Here is a 10,848-nt window from a genome sequence, read left to right on the forward strand (position 1 = left end):
AAAAATACAGTGGAAATTTCTTTATACATTTTATTTTTTATTTACTTCATTCTTTTATTATTATTTTGGTGTGAAGTACATACCAAAATAAAAACAATCCCAAACTGAAATCCCAGACAGCTCTTCTGCTGATCACTTTCTGCAAAGGAGGTTTTTATGAGGAAATCAAGAAAGAATAATATAAGAGGGATGAAGATTTGCCTCCCCAGCTGAGAGCCAGTCAAACATGGCATTTCACATCATTCCAGCATTTTCACGGAGGTGATCAGGCTGGTGCTTGGTTCCCACAGCTTCCTCCTGGCCTGTTTCCCTCCTCACTCTCTCTCACACACACACTTTTAGCTGCTGTCAGTAGGAACAAGTGCTCACATCTTTTATAAGATGTCATATTTAGTAGCTGTTGCTGAATAGCAAATTCCTCTGAATGACTTTCACAGAGTTCTCTTTAGTAAAAATTATTGAGCTGAAAAGAAAGGGAGCTACAAGAATTCCAATCATTCAACAGTTTCCCATTTTGAAACAGATATTTTTTTCTTTTCCTGCATACGATCTAAATGGAAAGAATTAATATCTCCTTTTAAATAAAAGAAACTTTAACCATTCTTCCAATATCATAAAGGTGTTATATCTCATGTTTTTAGATTTGTTCTGCCTGTGAGCTGCTCCTTTGTATTGAGGTCCGGCCTCAGAAGGATAATGTAGCACTTGGGGATGAAGATGCAGCCCAGCAGACCAGCACTGGAGGCCAGGATGGAGAAGACCTGCACAGCCACCATGGATTTCCCTTTGGTGCTCAGGTAGGTGGGCACAAAAGTCACCCAGACACTGCAGAAGACCAGCATGCTGAAGGTGATCAGCTTGGCTTCGTTGAAGGCCCCAGGCAGATTCCTGGCCAGGAAAGCCACCGTGAAGCAGATGGCAGCCAGGAAGCCCATGTAGCTGAGGGTGACGTAGAACATGACAACGGCCCCTTCGTTGCATTGCAGGATGATCTCTCCAAGCTGGGAGTGGAGGTCAGACTCAGGGAAGGGGGCAGAAACTCCCAGCCAGATGGAGCAGATGATAATTTGGACTGCAGAACAAGAGAAGATGATGGAGTTGGCCAAGCTCTTCCCCAACCATCTCTTCACTCGGTTTCCTGGTTTTGTGGCCAGGAAGGCCAGCACCACTGTGATGGTTTTGGCCAAGAGAGAAGAAACGGCAACTGAGAAGATGATGCTGAAAACCATTTGTCGGAGAAGGCAGGTGGCTTTCCTTGGTTGACCAATGAAGAGAGAAGGAGACAAGAAGCAAAGCAGGAGGGAGACCAGGAGGATGTAGGAGAGGTCCCTGTTGTTGGCTTTAACAATGGGAGTTTCTCGGTATTTAATGAAGATGATTAAAACAAGGCCTGTGGTTAGGAAGAAGAGAAGGGCAAAAGAGACCAGGATGATGCCCAGAAGTTCTTCATAAGACAGGAAGGTTATAACTTTGGAGATACATTGGACTCTGTCCACATTTGGATATTTATCATCTGGGCACTTGGTGCATTTTTTTGTATCTGAGAAAGCCAAAAAGCAACTTTCCTTAATAGTTTGTCCTTTTATCTTACAAGAAATGCTTTCTTTAGATAACAACTGATAGCAGTGGCATTTTCCAAGAAGTATTTATTAAAGATTTCTTTAAAAAGAGTATAAGAAGGATTTTTTAAAAAAATGTAACTAGGTATACGAAGTTGAGGGAAGTCCTAGGATGTTAATTATTTCCTGTGTAATGTGTAGAATCTTCATAGGAACCTACATTATTAGAGGTAAATAATGAATCATATAATCTTTTTAGGCAAGCATCTTGAGTGGCAGTTAATATCCTGGTCTTGGAGGATACCTACAGCATCTTGTAACATCTGGAAGCAACCTGGAATTAAGAAGAAACTTCCTAGCAGTGAGAACAATTAACCAGTGGAAAGAGATGGCCTCCAGAAGTTGTGGGTGCTTCAACATTGGAGGTTTTTAAGAAGAGACTGGACAGTCACTTGTCTGAAATGTTATAGGGCAGTGATGGCTCACCTTTTCTGGACCGTGTGCCCAAAGTGTGTGCGTGCGCGAATGTGTGTGCGTGTGCCTGAACCCCCAAAATGCAATGCGCACACGGCCCCTGTGTGTGCACGCTGTGCATGGCATGTGCCCCAGCGCATAGCGCGTGCCTCCCATCCCTGCGCACACCCCATCCCCCGCACATCATGGGTTTAGGGTATATGGGGTGGACTAAGAGACCTCTAAGGTCCCTTCCAGCTCTATTCTATTCTATTCTGATTGATTGATTGATTGATTGATTGATCTACATGACTGGCAGAATATTTGTGTAATGAATTCCCTCCATAACTATCCACAGCACCAGATTATGGCCCAGTGACACCTTCTCAGTGATCCTCAAGGGGAGGATCCAATATACAGTGGATTGAAAGGCCTTTCAGAAGGTGGGCCTGAAACAATTCATCAAGTTTCAAAGACCTCAAATGTTCCTAGAAAGGAAAACTTAGAAATAAGTTAATTCTACATATACTTCCTGCAGCAAGAATCGCATTTGCGCAATATTGGAAAGAACACAACCTACCATCAGATGGACTGATTATTCAAAAAGTATTCGAATGTGCTGAAATGAACGAATTAACTTTAGAATTAAGAGAAAAAGATAATTCAGAATACTATGCGGTGTGGGAAAAATGGGATAGGTGGCTAGAGAACAGAAATAAAAATAGATAATATTTATATGGAAGTTGAAGAGGTATTTACATATGTATATAGTGTGGTGTTTATACGAAGTGTTAATCCAATTTCTATAATTAATGACACTGTCTGTTTGACCACATATTAATCTTTTGGCAAAGAAAAAATTACAATAAAAAATATTTAAAAAAAAAGAAAGGTAAACTTAGCAGCACATATCCAAACTAAAAAGCAGAAGAGATATTTCCTCTGCCGTTAGTAAAACCTACCCAGTCTGCCACCCCCTCCTCCCATCTCTTCCCAGCCCCTCCTTCCAAGTCTTTTTGGTTTACTTCCATTTAGATAAGAAATTGTACAGGTTAAAAATAAAAAAACCAGGTGAGCTTCAATCTGTTTTTGAATTTGGTTCCAGTTCCACAAAGCCTCCCATTTTCCTCAGTGTGACCCACCTTCCTGAGTGGAGAAGGTTCCCTCCGGACAAGGAACGCAGTCGTAGCAGCAAACTGGCTCTCCTTCTCGAGCCCTCTTGACAAATCCAGGATGGCAACTTTCCACACATTTGGACTGAGGCAGGGACTGAGCAGAAAAACAAAGAATGCCAAAGAAAATATGTTAGGACTCTCCGTCCATGGAAAATGGAGGTAGAAATGGATGGAGACAAGTAGCCTCTGGTCTTCACTGAGGTGAATAAGAAACCTCTGACTACTTCTAAACAGAAGCAGGAGGTAAAACAACTGGCAGATTCTTCAATTAATTCCTCCCTTTCGCTTCTGGCATTTAACACTGCAATAAAGGACTTTTCTATTTAATAAAAATCAGGAGGGATGGAATTGAAAATAGATTTATGTATGATGATATATTTTATTAAAACCGAGAAGAAAGTTTACTGTAAAATATTTAGAAAACTTTTATTTTATTTTTTAATACGAAATTAAACTGTGATGAGGAAAGAAACCTCTGACCAGTAAGATCTTGAAAGGTTTCCATAAAACATGGCAAAGCCACTCCACTTACCGTATTTTTAGGAGTATAAGACGCAGCTTCCTTTTTGGGGAGGAAAATGGGGGGCGGGAATCTGCCTACCAGGTATTCATCTGGCTAGCGTCCTCAGTCTGGTCAGCTCATCAGATTAGCTTGCTGGTTTTTTATTCCTTGCTTGGGGATGAAAAACAGCTTTTTAAGGCACAGCTGAGAGGAAGCAGCAATGAGACAAGCAGGCAAAGCACGGGGGGAGATCGCTTCATTCGGCTGGCGCCTCATTAGGGCTGAAAAAAAAGCTTTGAAAAAGCTACATTTGGAGTATAAGACGCACCCAAATTTTCAGCATCTTTTTTTTGGGGGGGGGGGAAATGGTGCATCTTATACTCCGAAAAATACGGTAGGTCTTTTATTCTAACTTTTTATTTTTTTTATTTTAACTTTTATTCTATTAGATTTTTTTAATATGAAATTAAACTGTGATGAAGAAAGAAACCTCTGACCAGTAAGATCTTCAAAGATTTTCCTAAAACACTTCCACTCCACTTAGGTCCCGTCTGTTGAAGAAGTTCCATTAGATGACACCACCTGGCATGGAAGGCAACCAGCCTGGAGACTCTAGGCTTTGGCCACTTGAAATGGGACCTCAGGCTTTGGAAAACAGAGAAAAGACACCAAAATTTCTCTCACTTTATTGAGCAACTTTATCTGTGAAAGAGCATCTTGGTTGATAGCAAGTCTCTGTCTCTCAAAATACGCCAGAGCCTCTTCTCGGGGAGACTCCTTGGGGAGAACCAACAAGCTGTCAATGCCCAGATCTGCTGTTATCTCTCCATTTTGATCCAAGTACAGTTTTCTGTCAGAAATATTCCAAAATTCGTTCTTCTCCAAAAAGGGATGAAACTAGAATGGGAACATCCAAGAATTTGAAAAACAGAAAACTTTATTTCTTACATTGAATCTTTCTTCTACAATTGTCTCATCTCCAAATATGGTTAAATAGGATACAAATACTCAAGGTTGACTCAGTCTTCCATCCTTTCTAAGGTAGGTAAAATGAGGACCCGGATTGTGGGGGCAATAAGCTGACTTTGTATAAATATACAAAAGTATGAAGGCTATTGCTTAACGCATTGTAAGCCGCCCTGAGTCTCCGGAGAAGGGCGACATATAAATCATTTTTTTAAAAAAAATACTGCCATTATCTTCAAAAGTGAATGAAAAAGTTTGAAAAAAAATTGTCAATCATATACTGACAAAATAGAGAGAAAATATAATTGATACAATTGGTCAATTATAGGGAACATTCTAGAGCAGATGACAAATAAAATGAACAGAGAGAAAAAAAAGATGATTCATAAGCTCTTTGAAAACAAGAGGTTGATTCCCAAACAGCATGGGTTGATCAAGAAGAAAGTTGTCAGGCTAATCTTCTCCCTGGTCAGCCTGATGGAAAACACATCCAGATGTGCTAATTCTAATTAATTGTAATGCAACATTAACAAAATGTTGCAGATCTGAAAGAACAAATCTCCCACCAACTCTTTTCTCAGCCTGAAAAGTTAGCCAGGATCCTTTCTGAGTTTCTTTCTCTCCCATTATGCAGCTGCAGGATTCTCCCCTCTTCTCTGATGCTTCCCCAGGCAGCCTCTCTTCCCCTCATCCCAAAAGTCATTCTCACACATCATTACACTTCCTAAAGAGATTATGGGAACTCTGGTGATATCACTGGATTTCAGTAAAGGACTCACAAACAATTTTGTGATGTGATTAGAAACCTGAGGGCTGGATAATAAGTGGATAAAAACTGTCTTCAAAATGATACTCAAATAGTTTTTAAGCCTTTTTAAGCTTTCCTATGAAATTTGAAGGTGATGAATAACAATTTGCTCATCAATTTTTCTATGTTGTCATTAATACGGTAATTAATACGATCTTAGAATAAGCTAATTTGATGTGATTTAAAGAATATAAAGTCTTTCAACTTACAAGCCTTTTTTGAAACTTCATTTAAAAAGTTTGATAAAATAACAATGGTTTCAAATCAACTTAAAGACGATAATCAGAAGCAAGCAACAATTGTTGAATCAGATGGATTGGATGGATGGACTGGAACTGAATTTGCTGCTGGCATCCCTGAAGGAGGAGTCTGGTTTGAAGGCAGGCTGCTTGGAGACGGCTGGAGAGGCCATGGACCCTGAAGACTCAAAGTGGGCAGAAGGGATGACTTAAGAAATGGATTCTTTCAAGAAGATTGAGGGAGATTGGGGAATGAACTTGTCATATTTAACTGGAAAACAAGTCTTAAGAGTCTTTGTGTTTCAATTTACAGGAGGTCCTGTGACTTTGGGGAATGGAAAGCAGTTGTTGGGAAAGATCCTAATTAAAATTTTAAGGAAATGCATTATTATTAAGAATCAAACAATGATGTTTAACCCTGGACAGATTCTGGATGGATCAGAGATGATGATTGTGGTGGTCTGCGGTAGATAAGAAGCTCCTGTAAATTTTCTGTGAGTTAAATAGAATAGCAGATAACAGATAATTTTGAAGTTTTGATATGTAACTTTATTGTTGGATTGCCTGTTAACTACGTTTTTTATATACAGCAGATAGATGACAGGTCAAGTAGTTGCAAATAGATGTATAGTTTATAACTGTGGGCCTATTTTGCAATGGGGAGAAACTATTATTGCTGAATTGTATTCAACTGGGGGGACAATATGCAAGTTTTTGTCTCTTTTTAATGCACAATTTAAAAAAATGTTTCTTCTAATTTTGTTTTGTCTTTGTAATAGTTTTATTTTCCAAAACTTGTATTTTACCTTTTTGAATAAAATAAAATTTAATAAGAGGAATATCAAGTTTCCAGAAACAATATTTATGATTAGGACACAGAGAAGGGTACATGAGTAAAAAGCAATAGAAAAAATCTGAGTTTTAGCAACTAAGACTTGACTAACAACAGAGTCTCATATAAGAACATGAATGGTGGACTGGAAGAAAGATGAGGGATATCAAACTTCATATGTATGTTTGTGAAAATGATCTCAAAATCATAGTTAACTGGAAACCGAATCTGAGTCAGCAGGGAGAAGTTCATGGAAAGAAGGCAAATGCAGCCATAAGAATCTCAGGAAGTGAAAGTTCTGGTTTGGGGAGACCCCGACTCAAGGACCAGCTCCCCTTGCAGGCACCACGCTTGGAGGAGAATTTGCTGTTTTAGAGCTGAGCCAGTAAAGCAGAGAAGTTCAGTCTCCTCTTCATGGATCATCTGAATGCAAAGACTGAGCAGCCATCAGTCAGAGAAGCTTTAACTGGGATTCCTGCAGAGAGGAGGGGTTGGGCTAGATGGTCTCAGGGTCTCCTCCAAATTTATAAAGGCTGTCATGCCACAACAGGTATCTATTGTGCTGTTGTTGCTCTAGCCCCACCTAGTGGCCAGGGGCAGATAAGCCTAACTGTATGGTCTGAAGCCAGACTCCCTTTTCTCTCAGCCTTTGGAGGAGACGGAAGCAGCCGGTTTGACCGAGACACATGGTCATCCGGAGGCCTCCGTCCCTCACACGGAGCATCGCTGGAGAGGTTCCAGCTGCTTCTTTGTTGGCTGTTAGTTAAGGCTGCCTATCTCCTATTTATATTTGAGTCTCACTCTTTGCATTTCCTCAGTTTCTCCGTGCCCTTTTCTCCCAATGAAACACCCAGATCCACCCCAGGCTCCCTTTCACTGGAGGAGAAGAGGGGGGTTTAGCTGCCTGTTGAGCTGCACACAGACCCACCTGCAGTGGGGACGGAACAAAGGGGAAATTCCACCATGCTCATCACAAACCCACAAATACAGGAATTTATTTAAAAAGGAATACAGCATTTTCAAATGAGCAGTGTGTAATATAAAAATGCCATGGTATGTACTCTTTGGAACCATTATTCCTTCAGCAATTGAATTGGACAGGTCTGTTGAGTTGGTTCCCCTCCTTCTCCTCTGGATTCCTCCTCCAAAGGATCTAAGATTAATGGATCCATATCAGGATCCCATACCTGCCATGGCTGCAGCCTTGGAGACCCCGAAGTCTTTTCTCCCTCCTTCCTTCTCCTCCTCGATCTGGAGGAATAAGCGGCATTCAAGGCCTGGGCCAGAGTCTTTATCATACTGTAATCATGGTAGTCATTTGGGATCCAGATCCTGTTCCTTTTCTCCTGGGTCTCCAGTGGGGCTTTCTGGGTGCATCTTCTGCGGCCTTTGACAGAAAAAAAGGTCTTTGAAAGAGAACAGAGAAAATAAAGATCTGGAAACTTTTCTTCCACAAAGAAATGGGGTTCAAAGTCATCATCCATTGGCCTTTCTTTTCCCAGATAACTAAAGTTCAAAATACTATGGATGTATTTGAGAAGTCTGCGCTTGTCTATTGGATACTGTAGAAAATTTGTGAGGATCCAGACTTTCCCTTCAATGGGTCCTGGCAGACGCATAAATATTAAATGGAAAGGAAGAATTCTCTCCCAAATGGAAACATTTTCTATGAAATGAATAAAGACGTTGACTTGTCTCCATTTAGAGAGGGCCTCCCTGAGGGATGCTGTATATCTAGTTGTTGACAATCGTTGTGATACAACCACACAAATTCCACTCCTGACAAGCACAGGAGGAAAAATCCTCATGAAATTCTCTCCCTTCTCTGTGTCCGAAGCAAAGAGGCCAATCAGGGTCCATCTGAAATGGAGGAGCAGGTGGACAATTGCTGGGTACAGAAATCCTTCTTTGGGGAGAATATGGTAGAAAAAGGGGAATTTCCTTTTATCACTCAGAGCCTCTGAAACAATTGTATGGCTGATCTGAAAAAGTAATGAAGAAAGCTGTGTTATATTTGGGGTCAGATCAAGTCCAAAATGTTAGATTTTAATAAATCCAACCTGGTTCTCCTGAATGTATTAGAATAGTTTGTTAATCAGACATTGTTTAAAATATTAAAGACAGAATATTAACAAAATTGTATCATAATAATGGAAAATAATAAGCAAATTAAAAAACAATAAAAATGTAAACCATATTACTTTATCACCCCTACAGTTTATCACAATTAGATTAACACGTGCAAATGCCAACTGGAGTATTCTATTCCAATAAAGGATCTACCGTATTTTCCGGCGTATAAGACGACTGGGCGTATAAGACGACCCCCTACTTTTCCTGTTAAAATATAGGGTTTGGGCTATACTCGCCGTATAAGACTATCCCTCTTCCAACGCACACCAAATAAAAATTAAAAAAACATCAACTGGCTCACCCACAATGTAAAAGCAGCTGTGCTAGACCCAAAATGGCCCCTGAAACAAGCAGGAACCTCACACAGCCCCAAAAAGCCCAAAAAAACAACTTTCACGCTTTACACACACACAACACAACACAACACAACACAACTGGCTCATCCACAATGTAAAAGTAGCTGTGCTAGACCCAAAATGGCCCCTGCAACAAGCAGGAACTTCACACAGCCACAAAAAGCCCAAAAACCCAACTTTCACACTTTACACACACAAAATTCCACATACAGCTTTGTGAGATTTTGTGTGTTTGTGTAGTTAGAGTGAAACACTACAGAAACACACTAAATCTCAGAAAGCTGCACAAATATTATTTTATTTTATTTTATTTTATTTTTATATGAAAGCTAAATTTAAAACTTCCTAAACTTTAAATGGCTAGGTCTAAAAAAGAACTTAAAAAAAACCCAATTAACTATTTTTTTTTAAAGATCCCAAAGGGGAAAAAAACTTACGTACCCAATAGAACAGGGGTCTCCAACCTTGGCAACTTTAAGACTTGTAGACTTCAACTCCCACAATTCCTCAGCCAGCTTTGTTTTGCTGGCTGAGGAATTCTGGGAGTTGAAGTCCACAACTCCCTGCCTGCTTGGTTGTAGGCAGGGAGTTGCTTGCTGATGGAATGGATTCAGGCAAGCGAAGCAAGGCAAGCAGCTAAGGCAGTGGTTCTCAACCTTCCTAATGCCGCGACCCTTTAATACAGTTCCTCATGTTGTGGTGACCCCCAACGATAAAGTTATTCCTAAAACCATCAAAAATATGTGTTTTCCGATGGTCTTAGGCCAGGGGTCCCCAACCTTTTGGACCTCAGGGACCACCAACTTCATAATTTTAAATTTCGCAGACCACTAATACGAATCCAGTGCCCCGCTTGCTGAAGCACCTGGACTCCCAGTACGGGATGGGGTCCTTCAGGCACTCTCCATCCTCTCTGTCTCTCTCTCTCATTTTCGCTTTCTCTCTCTCTCCCTCTCTTTCTTTCTCTCCCACTCTTTCTCATTCTCTCTTTCTCTCTCCCCCTCTCTCATTCTCTTTCTCTCTCCCCCTCTCTTTCTCATTCTTTCTTTCCCCCACTCTTTCCCTTTCTCTCCCCTCTTTCTCATTCTTTCTCTCTCTCTCCCACTCTTTCTCTCTCATTCTCTTTCTCCCCCCTTTCTCTCTCTCTTTCTCCCACTCTCTTTCTCTCCCCCCACTCTCTCTCATTCTCTCTTTCTCTCTGTCCCCCTTTCTCTCCCCCCCTTTCTCTTTCTCCCTCCCGCTCTTTCTCTTTCTCTCTCTCCCACTTTCTCTCTCATTCTCTTTCTCTCTCCCCCTCTTTCTCTCTCTCCCCACTCTCTCCCTCTCATTCTGATTCTCTCACTCTGATTCTCTTTCATTTTCTCTCCCTCTCTCTCATTCTCTCTCTGATTCTTTGGTTCTCTTTGATTCTGTCTCTTTCTCTGTCTCTCATTCTCTCTCTCTCACTCTCTCTCTCTGATTCTCTCTGTCTCTTTCTCTCATTCTCTTTCATTCTGTCTTTCTCTCTCTTTCATTCTTTGTCTCTTTCTCTCTCTGTCTTATTCTGATTCTCTCTTTCTCTCTCATTCTCTCTCTCTCTCATCTCATGGGCCAGCCAGTGTCTTGGGGCTGAGAGGAAGTCAAGCATCTCCCTGAGAGACTGAGGGCCGGAAGAAGTGTGGGAGCGAAGCACTACTTGAACTTGTGCGGCATGAGCATTCGCCTTGGTATATTTGCGCCAGCCGATGGCCAAGGCAGCCCTCATCTGTCTGCTGAAAGTGCAGCATCAGGATTCTGCCTTGCTATATTTGCGGCGCAAGGCAGCCTTTGTTTCCTGCTGCTTGGG

The sequence above is a fragment of the Pantherophis guttatus genome, chromosome 15 (genome assembly GCF_059756535.1).
Source record: "Pantherophis guttatus breed Tessera chromosome 15, ASM5975653v1, whole genome shotgun sequence".
Taxonomy (NCBI): domain Eukaryota; kingdom Metazoa; phylum Chordata; class Lepidosauria; order Squamata; family Colubridae; genus Pantherophis; species Pantherophis guttatus.